The sequence below is a fragment of the Conger conger genome, chromosome 9, assembly GCF_963514075.1.
Source record: "Conger conger chromosome 9, fConCon1.1, whole genome shotgun sequence".
Taxonomy (NCBI): domain Eukaryota; kingdom Metazoa; phylum Chordata; class Actinopteri; order Anguilliformes; family Congridae; genus Conger; species Conger conger.
This window is the reverse complement of record NC_083768.1, coordinates 21,627,148-21,643,307: the sequence shown is the minus strand read 5'-3', so window position 1 is coordinate 21,643,307 and position 16,160 is coordinate 21,627,148.

The window sequence follows — 16,160 nt, the reverse complement described above, 5'->3', positions numbered from 1 at the left end:
TGCTATTGTGTAATGAGACAGGAAATACCCTCCCTCCTTGGGCAACACTGTGTAACAACGCTGTGCATCACCGCACATAGCTCTGGGACACAGTCAGTACTCACATGGCCAGGACTGAATTCCTCATGTGATGTTTCATTCCCCCTCTACGATATATGTGCATGCAATATCTGTTGATGTTCCTCTTTTTATGTGAGATTCTGTGGCAATTCTCATCAACAGCTATCAATACAGATGATAGGTTCAGGGTCATAATGCATGACCTTGTTCTGTCACTTATATAGTAACCTTGGTGATGATACCATAGATTTTGATTCTATTATTCATGCATTAGCAATTGAAGTATCATTAAGTTAATATTGTTGTGGAACCTCTGTTCAGTATTTAGTAGCTGACCAGCATTTCCTGATTGAGGTTACAATTCAAAAGGTTACAGCTTTTGAAATATTTTGTTTTCTATCTGGCCATTCTATCCCCTTATTTCAACTGTTGTTCACTGAACCCCATCCAATTTGCCCCCTTGTAATTGTGTCGTCAACATTCCAAATTATTGTTGCATTCATATTCCTAAGATAATAAAAACTGCAACGTGATGCAAAAACTCTCAACTAGCAAGAACAGTAGTTTACATGCTTATCAGCCTCTTATTTGCAGAACAGGCCAATAAAACTCCAGTCACCCCCTTGCCACTCTAACGGTTTGCAACTCTCACCTGGGAATATGCCACCCTAATTGCTTAAGTAGCTGTTGCCTTTGTAAATAAGACATTTCAGGCAGACTGCGACCACACCAATACACCCTCGCCAGGCCGCATTTTGTGCTGCAAACTTCAGTTTGCTGAAGGCTATATAGCATAACATCAGAATCAGGCACTTTCCATCCATACAACATTATTTATCAAGTAACCATATTAGGTTGCAGTTGCCCTTGATAATTACCACATTAGTGCACTGCAATGCAATATGTAATTAAATTATCATTTACTAAATTTTTTAATAACTACAAAAATGTTTTTGACATGTTGTAAAGTAAATTAAATTACATTTGTTTGAAAGAAAATGTAGATTAAGTACCACATTGGTTAGTGAATAAATCCACCAATAAACAATAAGCCACAAAATAAGCAAAATCCAAGCTTTCAGTAAGAATGTCCATCCTTGCTACTCATTAAGTAATCTTCCGTTTCAGAGAACCAATTCCAGCAGCCAAACCACAATCCAACAAGAATGTAGAACAGCTTTTCACAGATGTCCCTGTAAAATGTTCCCCATAGATTCTCTAAAACAGTGAACACCTCTCCTCACCACACACACGCACACACACACACGATGACAGATGAATGTGTGTATGCGGGTGTACGTATATGTAGTCAGCTTTGCCATATAAATCATAGTGAATGTGTTGTGCATGTTTATTAGTGAAATGTCACAAATAATATGTTGCTATATCAACATTGCATTCAGCTTCTTTCTCATGTTACTTACGGCAAGCATTACGATGTACATATGAAGCATCATATTATTCATAAAAATACAAATAAATTGAGTAACTGAAGAACAAACAATTATATCCAAGAATAAATTTCATGTAATAATATTACAATAGCTTTGAAACTGGTAGCATCAATGGAACATTGAGATTAGGGGTCATTTAGCAAAGGCAAAGAAGCTTAAGGAATCACTCTGATTTGAAAAAAGCCCAGAATGCCCAGTCGCTTGAGCCATTCTCCTCAGGGGACTGAGAGTTCTGCTCTCGTTGAGTGATAAGATGCATGTGAAATATTACATACGGACAATCCTTGGCCAGCTCAGCCTCTTTATTTAACCACAGACAGGCACAGCAGCCTTTTCCCTTCCGCTCAGCTGATACCACCAGCGTGTAAATCCTTCAGACCGGTTTATTTTGCTTTGCCTCTGTCTGGGGTTGGATATTTTACTGGACACTCCGATCACTAAATCAGAGAGGCTGGCTGGTCTTAAAGTGACACAAGTCCGTCTGTCCATCTGGCTTTGTTTGTGCACTGGGCTGTCCAAGTTGTACGCTCTACAGGGACAGCAGGGACACCTCAACAGGGAAAAGCCTATGGCCATATCAGCTGGCCGATAATGTCGTTTTCAGAGTGGCCGTCAGTTCACACTGGCATTAAAGAGCATGCCCCTGCTGGACTCCATGGGGAGAAGAGAGCACAAAGTTGTGGAATTCCTGGAACCATTCATTGAAGCAGTGCCTTGTTTACTGGCTTCAACTGGTAAAACTGTTGGCATGGAGGGAGCTAATCCATCTCTGAGTGAATGAGAAACTGTGACATTTCTAGGGCTATTCTATACCGGCACAGCCATATGAAATGGAAAACAAGTCTGTTTCTCAATGTAGCTTTTCTCTTTCACTGTGAATAAGGTCCAATACAATTTTCCACAAGCAAACACTGACCATTCTGTAACCCGGGCTTTACTGCTTCAGTTCACAATGTTGGACAATGAAGAAGACATGGACACTTTGGAAACTTCTGCTTGCATTGGCAAAATGTGCATTTTTGAGCTCTGTTGATGTTCGCAAGTAACTGTTTATTAATTGCCATTATATTTGGAAGGAGACACTGCTGTTGAGTTTTTATAATTTTTTTTTTACATTTTCATTACCATCCATCCATCCATCCATCCATTATCTGAACCCGCTTATCCTGATCAGGGTCGCAGGGGGGCTGGAGCCTATCCCAGCATACATTGGGCGAAAGGCAGGAATACACCCTGGACAGGTCGCCAGTCCATCACAGGGCACACACACCATTCACTCACACACTCATACCTATGGGCAATTTAGACTCTCCAATCAGCCTAACCTGCATGTCTTTGGACTGTGGGAGGAAACCGGAGTACCCGGAGGAAACCCACGCAGACACGGGGAGAACATGCAAACTCCGCACAGAGAGGCCCCGGCCGACGGGGATTCGAACCCAGGACCTCCTTGCCGTGAGGCGGCAGTGCTACCCACTGCACCATCCGTGCCGCCATTTTCATTACCAGAAAAAATTAAACACAATAAACTGCGTCTAAAAAAATATGGAAAGATAGTACTGGGTGAGTGGAAATCAACTTTCTTTTTTGGGGTGAACTACTCTTAGGAGAAAGGAAATGCCTGACTGTGCCCTGGAAAAAGTTGAACACAAAGATGAGTTTAGGAGTGGAATTGATTGGAAAAGTGGATGATTGTAGCATGGTGCTTCAAATGGGGCAACCACGGATTCTGCCAACTTAGGGAGTTTAAAACTGTGAAGCATGGAGTGTCAGATGAGTAACCAACATCTGAGGTACAACAAGAGTTATCGGTGTCTGTTCCCTCAAACCAATACCCTCTCAAGTCATCATAATAACTTCATTTAAATAGTGCATGGTTCTCATAGCATATCTCATTCTATATGGCCTTCCCTTGAGATTGAAGCTCCAGCTTGAAACTATGAAAGGTTCAAGCTTGGCAATTTTAGACTAGGGTTCTCTTTCCACTGCTTACATTTTCATAGCCAGGAGCAATGAGTGACCATGGTCTTATTCAAGGGAAGAGTGAGACTGTATATGTGGAAAATCAAAATAGCACTGGATCTGTACCTATTTTTCATCCATATTCTATTGACTCATTGAACCTGCTTAAACCCCACTGCCTAATCAGTCCTCACATTCTGTTACAGAGAGACCAACCACAAACACAATGACCATTTATCACTCCATGTAAACCAGAACAATAAAATCGAGTCCAAATTTTCCTGACAAAATCAGCCAAGAGGATACTCTCCCTTGGACATATTAAAATCAGTCATGTCCTTGTTCTGGTTTTTACAACCTGCAGCTAATTTAATTGTTTTGGTGGAAAAAAATAGCCCATGCATTCCAATGCAAGTCTTCTAATTCTTCATTAGTCACAGCATGATGCATCTAGTAATGAAAAATGCCATGTCTTGCTCAAAGCTGATTATGCAGCTATAAATAGAAAAAAAATAAGAATATTGTAGAATACATTACTGTTTATGCACTAATTTTGTTTTTCCAGAGTAGTTGTCAACATTGCCGAACAACATAACTCCTCCATCACTTCCTGTTGGGTATTAGGTATTATGTCTAATCATAGTGTTTAGTCCTACATTATTTTTCAATGTTCTGCTGTTTTCTGAACATAGCATTATTTGACCCTATTTGTGTACACAAAATCAATTTGGGACTGTCAAAAGCAGTTAGTCAATCCACATTTGTCCTTAACTATAAGTACATGGGTTGAAGAAATGCACACATTTTCTCTTTGCCTTTTCTCAGGAAACACAGTTTTAGTGATTGCCGAACTCACCAAGCTGTCGGTAAAGAAATAATTTGAATGACATGTTTCTACATGTCAAAGTTAAGGACAAATGTTAATTGAATCCCAGTCGGTCCTGTGCCTTCTCTTTGTTCCCCTTCGGTGATAAAAGTGCACCTTGTGACCTTAAGAGGCAACTCACATTTGCAGCTTCGGGAAGTATTAATGGGATTTCTATGGTCAGAGTGCAGAGAGTACACAGAAGGTTTGGTTTTAGAGGACATGCCGTATTTTATGGTTTGGTAGTTTATTGAAGCCATGTGTGCATCCAGTGTATGGACTGTGTGCAGAGTGAGTGCATAGTGCATGGAGCAGGAAGTAACACATTTTTTCCTTTCTTCTGACTAGCTGTCGCAGGCCTTCCACCTTTGCATTTGAGATGAAAGGTTAAAAAGTGTGTATGCATGTGTGACCTTCGGTTTCCCTTATAGTTGAGAAATATAGGGGGTGTGTGTATGCTTGCAGGTGTTCAGGTATTAAATCAGTCCCCTGGAATATTGCAGCTATGTGAAAAATATGCAGAATTGATCAACAAAGAGTAATAGACTCCTCTCCCCAAAACCAGTGGACCCAAAAGCATGCATTCACCAGTTAACCTGCATTCATGGCTATGGCAAGTCATTCCAACCACACACACCCAAACACATACAGCAGCAAGCAGCAACTGCACCCTCCATTCCTGCAGTGGTAAGCACCTGTAACAAGTTATCCCCACATTATCTCCATGTTGTTGCACTGGTGTGGCAGCCAAGGGATAAACATTGCAAAAATGTTTTGATGTGCTTTTGAAACGCTGTGATAGCTGGAGACAAGCTGTAACCGTGGCGGGAGAGAAGCGCCAAGTTCTAGACTTTTCTGTCACATTCTTTCGCTCCCGACTCCATGCTTTTAGCCTGGCAGCTGCTGCATTTCTATGGCAGGTGTCCTGGGACTTCAACCCTGTCTGTATCACTTCTTTCACAGAGTGCAGTGGGCATGTTCTAGCACACCACCTGCGTTACTTAGATTTCCAACAGTGTTCCTTCCTACCGAGAAAGGCAGCTTAGGAGATGTAATTAACAGACACAAATTCAGCCCAGTGTTTTGTCTCAATTTAATTGAACAACCGTATTCCAGGGTGTCAAGTAGCAATGTTCTTGGCCAGGCAGCTTAATGGATTGATCCTACTGTCCAAAGTCAAACAAATGTCTTGTAAAACTGTCCCAATGCTGGGGTTTACTGACTGGGACTTTCCATTGTCAATACCAATTCTTTATACCCGTCAGTCACTTTGGAGTAGGGCATCACTCCAACAAATGAATCAACCGAGGTGTAGACTCTTTCTATTACAGCTCTCACCAATGAATCCACCTGTCAATTTACATTTAAAAAAACACAATTTCAAAAACTACTGGCAAAGTAAGCCTTTATTCACAAATAATACATAAATAAATTACAGAAAAAAAAAAAATCACAGTAAGCCGAGGCAACTGCAAAGAAAAATGACTGCGTTCTGAAATACATCACTCAAACACGGCCACTCTTAATGCTGCTCTGTACCTAAAACCTGAACTGAATTCAAATCAGCAAGCAGCTGTTGAATGACATTTCTGTTAAAAGGCAGGATTCTGACAGAGGTTTTTTATTTTATTTTTTGGAATGGCATCATGAAGCTCACTCGCAGTGTATAATGCACAACTGCATTAGGCTACTAATGCTCCATTCAGAGCCAATGGTCCAGTGCTCACGATTGACCGTTTCAACCAGAAGAAAGAGAGAATATCTTTTCCGTCCTCTGTTAAGAGGTTAGAGCGATTTCAGCTGTGATAGACAGGCAGCACCTCGCCTCTCATTTCTTACCCTAAGTGATTTGTGGTTTTCGCATCATATCAAGAAAGAGAAAATCTCATGAAAGAGAGATGCATGTGTATAAAACCAGTGAGAATATGGTGGGCCATATTTACAGCCAGTGGCTGTAGCGTTGGGAGCTGGCGTGCTGTCCATTTTTCATATTTTCCGGACGATTCAGATGCCTCTGGTAATTTCGGGACTCGCAGCATGCTGAAGTGGGAGGAGAGCTGCTTCTTGGGGTGTGTCAGTCAAGCTTATTTCCATTTTGGTTAAGCTCATTGTAATTTTATGGTCAGACAGGTAAACATTTGCCACCAGCCTGCTCAGCCCTGGTCTACTGCACAAGCCAATTCTATGGCATATTGATCATTTCTGGCCTTTCATATGCAATGTGCACATTATCAGCCAACTCAAAAGCCAGTTAACAGTTTTCATAGATTGTATACTGTTCAGTTTGTCTGTGATATAAATCCCACAAGCAGGAAAAATGAATTCTTTATCATTTTAAATTCCTGTATTTAATTATGTTTTTAATTGTTTGTGGCTTTTCCCATTGTACAGTACGGACTGGAAAATGCTTTATTTTAATACAAGTCAAAGGTTGGTGAATCCAGCAGTTAACATTTTTAAACTGATAATTGTCCTGTAAAAGTGGTCTATAATTTGCATAGACTAAGAAATAGAGGGGCGACATTGGCACAGCCTTCTGTCATGCCCTGGCTCTGCTAGTTGTACTCTTGTATGGCTCACAGTCTCGGCTTGCTAGTGAAATGTGCCAAAGCTATACTGCTTTATAACCCACAAGACAGTGATTTAACTGACTTATCTTTGGAGTCTGTGGCATTCGCACATCATCAGTTCATCAAAAAAAACTTTGGTGAAAAAACATTACTTTCAGGGTGCTCTTAAACAGATTGGTTAATAACTCTTGATAAAGTTTTTTGGAATTGCCATGCCACTCACACACATGAAGCAGGTTGCTATAATACATAAGTGAAAACAAACCAAACATTCTTCACCAATCCCCATGTTTCAACATGCCCGTGTTGGTTTATGCCCCGATGTTACCTATTTGCTAGTTATAAAACAATGTGTTAAAAGTAGGTATTGAGCTACAGGTTTAATGGGGAGTTTAAACTAGCCCATAATAAATGTTTAGGCAATGTTTTATTGAAATTATGACAGAAAAAAATACAAATGGATTTACAGATGAATTTTCAAACTGAGACTCGGAAAATCAACTGAAATCAAATCAGCTAAGCAGGTCCTACCAAGCAAATGATCACAAATAATAGCTGTTAATCCTGAAGGATTTTATGTGTATTGTAATGCTATAAAGAAGTTCCAGGGTTTGAATGCAATTCATGCACCTGCTTGAAAGAGAAGTTCATGGCTAGAATAGAGTATAGGAGCAACACAGTATTATACAGTCAGCTACATAGGTCTTGGGGAAAAGGTTATGCATTCTCAACATTTATTCCAGGGTATTTTATACACTCTGATTTCACCATGTGAACATAATAGTTTGGGCTTATTTTAAACTCTCAACATTACTGTTAAACTAGGGACTTATCAAACATTCAACATCATAAGAGGGTTCTGCAGTAAATGTGTTGAATCCAGTGACTTTTGGAAGCACAATACAACTTGTTTTCTCATTTGTTTTTAACAAAACAGAGCCCTGCAATTTCATAGTTTGAAATTATAGGCAAACCATTTCTGCATGTATCTCTTTGTGAAGAGAATCTCAAATGAATGATCTGTATAAATAATTGCAGTTTTCAGCCCAATTTAGAATAAACCATAATGCTGAGCATTTGCTCTTTACAATTGAATAGATTGGCTATTGTGTGTTTTAGGTCAGTTCCATTTCAGTCACTTCAGAATAGATTCTTATATTTGCATGCCTGAACAAAAAATACAGGTCTGCTCAAACAAATCTCTGAAAAAAATGGTGTCTGCTGTACAATTGCAATGCTGTCCTTCAGTGGTTGGCTCCTATGGCAGGGTGTCTTGGCATATTTCAGGGGTATGAACTGCAAAAGCCCCCTTAATGATCTAGCCCCCACAAGGTTTATGTGTTTTATATAGTCCAGCACTTTCATTTCATTATGTCGCAATTGAGCTTTTTTTCGTCATGATTCATCAACATCATTTCAACACTTGCGGGTTTGTGTGTTGGAGGTGTAGGGAGTAGAAGTGATGTCAGTGGTTCCCAGAACCTATTGCAGGCCTCTTGGGAGTTAAACATCGAAGCAGCTGGAATTTTTCAGAAGAACACCACTGTGGACTGGGGAGACACTGTACCAGACACCTCTGACTAGAGACTTCCTCTCACATCCCAACATGATCTTGCACCGATTGGCACCAATTTTTCATGCACTGGGAATCGGTTCATGTGTTCCGAAACCTGAATAAGCGCCAGCCGACGATGACATTCTGCAATATAATATATATATATATATTTTGTTAGTAAAACAAAGTTTTACCAGGAACCAGTAAGATGACCGTTGTCACAGGAAGAAGCAGATCCGATGTTCGTCATTAGAAAACAGGAAAGTTTATTACAATCAGGAAAATGTTCCAAAGAGCAATGGTGTTAGGGATGTTTTAAAGGATTACATTTGCATATATTCAAATATGTCTACAAATCCAAGTGTAACCTCTGATTGGTGGTAAGGAATTGTGCCTATCCCGAGCACCTCGGATTGGGCCATTCAAATCCTTAATGGTTGTGAGGCCTTGCCCTGCTCCCCCCTGGAGTCCAGTGGAAAATCCCCAGAGGGGGAACCTTGAAACTGATAGCGGCCATTATCATATGTGAAGTGGTCCAATACACAAATTCGTCTGTCTCCCAACAATTTATACAAAATCCATGGGCAAACAGCAAACAAATTGTAGCAACCGAGGTTAGGGTTGGGGTTAAGATGTAAACACAAAAATGTTTTGTACGCACGCGTTCGAGTACCTCAGTTTTGGTTGGGGAATTAGAACATACTGTTAACTTCAACAGAGGCCGATTTCAGTAGCCACCTGTTATCAAATTAGTGTGAGACCAGGCTGCACACACACACACACACACACACACACACACACGTGCGCACCATCATCACTTTGAGGTTCAGCAGAGCTTTAACTGGAAAGATAAGTCACTTGCTATACCGGGCCTTGAAACATCCAAAAACTGCATGTGCAACAGCTGTAGGGCTACAACAAGACTGTGAGAAGTTACAGCATTTCTGTGACTGATTTTGATGTAAATAACATTCTCATTTGTTTTTCCTTTAAGTTGATTCTTCAACAGGGTTGTCTAACTGCATTGTAAATAAACATGGTGTGATAGTGATATGTTTTTGTGACACATAACAATATGGACAAAATATACAGATATCATGGTACCACAGTACACCTTGTTGACAAGAACACTGCAGAAAAGAACTGGAAAGTTATATAAGAAAAATGTAGGAATTTAAAGTTCCTATAATGGCATAAGCAGCAAAAGGAAAAGCCCTTGTTAGGGTGATATGGCATATCTGGAATACAATCTCAGTGTAAATTCAGACAATTGCTGCAGTTCTTAAAGGGTGCCAAATAATTAGCCTCAGCATCATCCAGGGAGGGAGGGAAAGGAGGAATAAAACATTAAAAAATATATATCAGATCTGTAAAGTACATGCAACAGTCAGAGAACCCCAAGGTAGCATTAGCAACATTAGTTAGAGAGAAGTTGATGGAACTGCTGGCTGTATAAATATAAATGATTGCTCCTCTGGGTGAACTCTTCCACAAACACACACAGAGATAGTGTACTCAGCGATCACAAGGTGCATGTGGCCTGGATGAAAGATAATGAATGGAGGTCAACCTGCAGTCAGGGCTCACTCCAGTGAGTCAGCAACTGTTCTCTTTTATGCTTTATTCTCTCTCTCTCTCTCTCTCTCTCTCTTTCGCATTCCCACTCTCCTCTTATTCTCATCTTCAACATAGCTTACTTACTCAGCCTTCTCCTGGAATAGAGAACTATAGTCTGGTTATAGTAACAAACCCTGCTTGCTTAGGAGGAATTATCTGCTCACTCAAGTCCAACAGAAAGAGCCAGAATGAGCGGGGAGGGAAGACTGCCATCTCATTTGCATGCAAGCTCCGTAAATAACTGCATCTGCCTTGCGTCAAGGGACATATAGTTTTATGGGGCCTGGATCGGCTCCTTCTCGCATTACCAGGCATTAGCACACGGGTGAGAGCCACCTGCCCCTGCAATGGAGGGAAAACAGTCGCCTCGCCCTTGTGCCAAACGCTTTTTGACAAGGAGGGCGGGATAAGTGAGTCTGCCTCTGAAGCGTTCCGGCTGCTGAGTCGCGTGGCACAGTGGTGAGGAACGCCGGCACGCTCGCCCACTCATGAAACCGAACGGACACATGGGCACTCCTTTACATCAAGCACCATGGAAGCTTCCAGGCCTTTTTCCATCACAGCAGGTTTGGGGGACACACAGGGATCATGTCAGAATTATGAAGACTAAGTGGAGGGGGCAAAGCACAGGGCTGGGGGTCAGTGGTGGGAGTAGGTACATGAGAGCACTCGTCCTGTTTTGAAATCAAATTTAATTACATTTCAATTGGGAGGTGGAGCAAAGGCAAAGTAGCAGAGTGGCTAGGCATACATAACCCAGGTGTACAAACAAGCTTGGACACTGCTCCTGAAATTCGAAGTGCCATTCCTGTGTTTGGGTAGTGATTTTTCATTCCAGGTCTCAATTTGCATAACCACCAGGTCTAACAGCAATACAGCATTGGGAAGCAGCATGCTTAAGCTGTTAAAGCAGTTGACCTGTGGCCAGGTTTTGGCATGAAGAAGTGACATATTCCTTTCATTGACTTAATCAGTGATACTGCTCAATTTGTAATTTAATTGGAAATTATATATTATATATTCTGGTTTCATTTTGTTCACTGATGTTGGCACTTTTGAGATTTGGCACATTCACTTAAAGGAGTATTACATGACAATGTGTGTTACTTGTGACCTTTGTGAATAGAAAAAATTTTTAAATTGAAAGAGATAAGAGATTTGCCAGAATGGACAGTGAAGGTGTAGTTGGTGCTATATTCCTTGATTTGAGAAAAGCATTTGATATAGTGAATCACAATGTTTTACTCACTAAGTTATCACAATTCATCTTTTCACCAGGTACTATCAAATGGAAATGGAAGTCTTATCGAGATAGTGTGGAAACACTGTGCAGGTCTGCAATTCAAAGTCAGGATACACAGGACCCCACAAGGGTCAAATCTAGGCCCATTGACTTTCAAGATATCTGTCTTTCTGCTATAAATTGTCAAGTGTATGCTGATGACATACATTTGAGTTGTTTATATGCATGCAAAAAATAACCAGCAAGCTGCACATACAGTGGAATTATTGCCATTGCTAAATATGCTGTAAACTAAAAGAAGAAATAGTTATTTATATATAGTAAGCTTTCTTTTCCCACATGCGTAAAATAGTGCACTTTATTAATGATTCAATGGAATCAACCAAATAGAAGAAATATTCAGCCAAAAGCTTCCACCATTTTTGGCACCCCTTGTGCAAACAACCCATTCCATCATGCAGAACTTTTCAACCATTCCATCATGCAGAACTTTTCAGAATCATACCACAGTTCATACCACAGGTTTTTCATGGGATTTAAATCAGAAGATTGCGATGACCATTTCAGGATATGGTTGTTTTTATTTAACCATGTCTGCGTGGATCTAAGCTTAGAGTCATTGTGCTGCTTGACCAAATGACCAAGACTAACAGGGGCAACCATATTTTCTGCCAAATCTTCTGGTATTTTGTGGAATTCATTGTGCTATTAATCTTAAATAGTGCACCTGGACCACTGGCAGCAAAACGTCTCCAAACCAACAATGCCATATTTTACAGTAGGCATGAGGTGCTTCTCCTTGTATGTATTCCATTTTGCCTCCAAACATGTTGATGGTGTGCAAGGCCAAAAATGTTCACTTTTTGTCTAATCTGACCATAGCACTCTTTTTCAGTCATAATTCCCTTGAGGTTTGGCAGACTCAAGATGCTTGGTTTTGTTTATTGTGCTCATGAAGGACTGTCATTGTGCTATCCTTCCAAAGTGATTGCTGGTATGGAGGCATCATTTTATGTTTCTTTTTTAGACTTGGTGACCCCAAGACACAATCAATCTCTGCAGTTCTTAAACTGCAATCATTGGGTTAATTATGGCCTCCCTTACTGTCTGTGGAGATACTATGTACTTGCATCCTCTGCCTGGCAGGTTTGCAATCATTCCATATGTTTTACATCTTTATTGCCCTTACAGTGCTAAGTGGTATATTTACCTGTTTTTTTTGCACCCATTACCCAACTTGTCATGGTTAATTACCATCTGTGTCTTCTTGATTGGCAGTTATTTGGCTTTCCCCATGCTGATAGTTGAGAATGGGATTTTGCATGCTTGTTTTTATACTCTAGTGAAACCGCAAGTGATGGATTGACAAAATATAGTTCCTTTAGACCGAGTTTAACTAAATTTAAGTAAAATTGTATTGCCAATATCAGTGGTTGATTTTATTTACAATAACTGTTAGGGGGTGGCAATACTTTTGGCACCTGTGATTTGAGATTACTAAATTAAAAAAAACATTCAAATATGATAGTAAATGCACTGATATGAAAGTATATTGTTTTGCATATGTTTGAATTTACAATATAGATAATTATCCATGTTGTCTATTGTATGCAGCCTTTTTTAATTCTGGAGCCCAGCTGCTATGGTAGACATTTCAAATTGGCTGATCACATCATGCTTAGATCTACAAAAACGGATGGATTTGGTAACTGAACTCATAATTGATTCACAACTTAATTGTGAATTGTGAACTCTGAAATGTAACCTGGCTAATTTTAAATTTATTAGAGGCAGTCTTACAACAGATGCTGCAATTTTGAATGCCATGATTCTCCCTCATGTCACTAGTTTAACAGTAAGACAACTCTCAGTTTACAAAGTATGTTGAAATGGTATATAAACAAGCTCTAAAGGTCCTAGTCAAAAACTCACACCGACATCATCACTGTGAAATTTTACCTCCTAAATTGGGAGAATATGGTTACATTTGCAGACGCACATTTAGTTTTTCTCAGGAGCTAAATCTAAGAATTGTATTCTTAGAATGTATTTTCTGCACACACAATCCAGAAAAACTATTAATGGTTAAGGAAACAAGTCAGAATTTTGACATTAAAAGCCCATGGAATTTTGCATTTACATTTTAGTCATTTAGGCATTTAACCTGTCCCTGCTTGTACGTGTGCTGTAAGCACAGATAAAGTCCATGTATGAGGGATATTCCCTCCCTGGCTTTGTGGTGTACCATGGCATGTGCCCGTAGTTCATGTCCAGTTGAAGCAAGCTTTACATTTAATTTCAGACTGAGCTCACAGTTGGCTCCTATTAAATAAATTGCACCAGAGCGTAGCCCTCCGTGATCATGATCAGTTTTGCAATATATTTCCTATGGCCAGATTTTTGCAGTCACGAAGCGCGGCCCTAAGGTGCGTTCTACCCCACTCCGTGATTCGTCACGGCGATTGCGTGTGGCCTTCAAGTGTCAGGTGACACGATGGAGCTTCCTGTAATCTACCAGTGTTTTGTTCTCCCGCAAATAAGGGGGGGACGTTTCTCCCCTCCTTTCAGCACAGCTCTCGTTTCGACACTTGATCTTTCCGATACCAGCCCGGTCCAGATATTGCAATCCGCCAGGCAACAGATGGTCCTGTTTTAGCGAAGCCGCTTTACCTTCATGACAGGAGTTTGGGTCGGATCGCTGCTTTCTGGCTCCTGATTAGATCCGTATGTGCACCACAGACACAGCTCCCAAAGAGGTAGAGGGGTGTAAAATAGGAGAGCTCTTAGTGGCCTATCCTAAACTCCCACAGGAGGAAATGAGGCTAGGGTACACCGCTTCACACTATAAATCCTTGCCTATGGTGACCGCTTTTTTTTCCATGAGGTCATAGGGGTCATCGCATGTTTCACTCCTGAAATAATTACACTTCCTAATTAATCACTGTACCTTCACTCTGACCACTGAAATCATTTAAAAGGATCCATTAAACCTAATGGGCTGGGGACAGGGACAGCAAATGAAGACCACTGGTTTGCAGGCTCTGAAATGCTTATTTTGTCCCCAGTGAGTGTTTTCATTCAGCTTATGGACAAAAAGGGGGAACAAGAAAGCAATAAAAACCTTTGAATCCCAGTATTAATAATCTATATCTCATGGACTTTACACATATACTGCTGCGCAAGATATCTGACACCAAATATATTGTGTGCTGCAGCCAAAGTTCTGCCGTGTTTACAGCCCATGCTGTAAAATTGCCAGTGTGTTGTAAAACGATTACACAGGGGTATGCATTTAATCCTGGACCCTGCTTCCCAGTGCAATCTGGAGGCCTGCTGGTTCCTTTCCACAGCTCACAGACAGAGAAAAGCTGTTGGGTGTAGCGTGGCCTTCTTTCACACACTGATGAAAAACATGCGGCGGACAGGCTGAAGACCTGCCTCACAGAAGGGGGCAGAGGCAGCAGAGCCTGGGCATGGCATTGCTTAGGGTGGGGGTTTGGGTGGTGTGGGTTTCAGGATAGGGAGTGTGGGGGTGAATCAGAAACCTTTGAGGTCTTCAAAACCTGGATAGGTACAATGATAGTAACTCTTGAGAAAAAGCTAAATGGCAAGAGTCTGTTGTCGTCATTAAACTGTTGATGATTCTAGCTCTCAGCATAGCATTCAGCATACAAGCAAATGTGGACTCAAATAGGTGATTTTCATTGTACTACCTTATTAATTTATCCACATATTTATTTATTTATTTATTTATTCATTGGACTAATAACCTAGTGGCTAAGATACATGACTGGGACCCAGAAGGTTAGTGGTTCAAGCCCTGGTGCAGCCAAGATCTGCACAGCTGTTGGGCCCTTGAGCAAGACATATTGTTCCTAAGGGGGTTGTCCCCTGCTTAGTCTAATCAACTGGAAGTCTAAATAACAGTTTCTTAATTTCTTTATTTATTGGGGCCCATTAAAGTGTTCTGTGGATGCCACAGTCCTGCACACCATTTAAATCTGTCCTCACCTTTACCTCAACAAACCTTCACCTGAAATAGTATTTCTGTCTTAAGTGAGCATTCTTCACATTCCGACTATGTCACAATTTCCTCAGAAGATTTTTCAGATCCTGGCTGGGGCACAAATCATATATAACTGGGGAGAAGTAGCTGAGCAAATATATAACCAAAAATGTGAAGCAGTTGTGAATATGTGTCCTATCATACTGATAAATTATCTTCCCCCTGACTAGACTTCCATGCATTGCTTGGGGGTGGGGTGGGTTGAGTGGAAGTGCTGTGTTTCCACATTACCTTTGCTAAGCTACATTCACTGACTCGAGTCAGCGGTCACTGACATGAGTAGCTTCACACCGAAATGGGTCCAGACCATTGCCATTCCTTAAGTGTTCCTTAAGTGTTCATTTCCATCTCTCAGTATAAATGATCACTGCACTCCTAAACAATATTCGTAGAGGGCGTAATATGCACAAATCATGCCTTGTGCACCACCAACAGTCTGTACATCATAATTCAGATATCCTTCCCTCTGTGCTTTGCTCATTGGCTCCAGAGACCTTGAAGTAAAAAGACTGCTATAGTGCTGTGTTTACTCCACTGGCCATACGTCTAGGTACAGGGTGTTCCAGTAGCCAAAAGGAGGTTCTGCGAGGACCAAGAAATGAAAGATTGAACAGTAATGTCACACTGACCACAACTCTTTGTGATTTCTCCGAAAGTGTCCACCCCCTAGGAGCTGAATTCTGAAAGGTAATTACTGAGAGCTGAGTGCAAGCCGGCTAGTCATCTTAAGAGGAATCATAGCTGAAAGAAAAATCTGATTTTCATGGA